Raw genomic sequence first — 735 nt, 5'->3', positions numbered from 1 at the left:
TCTGAAACGCATCGATTTTTACAAAGCTCATCGTTCTGAAAAAGCGAGGTGTACGCTGATTGGCCAGCTATCCAGTGCGTTGTGATTGGCCGAATACCTCAAGCGTGTGACGGAAGTGTTACTCCCCTCACATACTGTGATGCCGTGTCCCAGCAGGACGAGACTCAGTCCAGTTGCTCTGCTCGTGCACATCCCATCATCGGTTCTCTTTATAAAATTTAAGAGTCAACCATGCCTACCTAAAATGGCTCATTCTAACACACACCCACATATCTACGTCACTATTTGGGTGGCGTTATGCAACTCTTCCTAACCGCATAAACACATTTCATTACACCAAATACACAAAATAATGTTCTTTTTAGCAGCATCATATGACCCCTTTAAGTAATTTGTGGATTAGTGTGTACTGGAGACGCGAACCATTTCAAACGATTCAGTTCGATTTGGTGAACTGCTTCGACCGGTTCACTAAGAAGATCAGTTTAAATAGAACGATTGGTTCGCGATCCGGACATCACTAGACGAGACAAAATCCATTACAAACGAGGCATTTGTTGCATCCAGTGGGGACAAAATTACTGATTATAATGACTTATACTGTCTTTTTACACGTTGCGTATCGCGCCGTGTAAACATAAAACCATGTCTGCATTTGTGATCGGAGAAACAACAAACAACAAGCCTACTCTACACTGCTCAAAACTCGTGTTTGAATCATCAGTGGCAAATTAT

The sequence above is a fragment of the Sinocyclocheilus grahami genome, unplaced genomic scaffold (assembly GCF_001515645.1).
Source record: "Sinocyclocheilus grahami isolate Dianchi unplaced genomic scaffold, SAMN03320097.WGS_v1.1 scaffold431.1, whole genome shotgun sequence".
Lineage (NCBI taxonomy): Eukaryota > Metazoa > Chordata > Actinopteri > Cypriniformes > Cyprinidae > Sinocyclocheilus > Sinocyclocheilus grahami.
The sequence above is the reverse complement of the archived record's forward strand: the minus strand, read 5'-3'. Positions refer to the sequence as shown.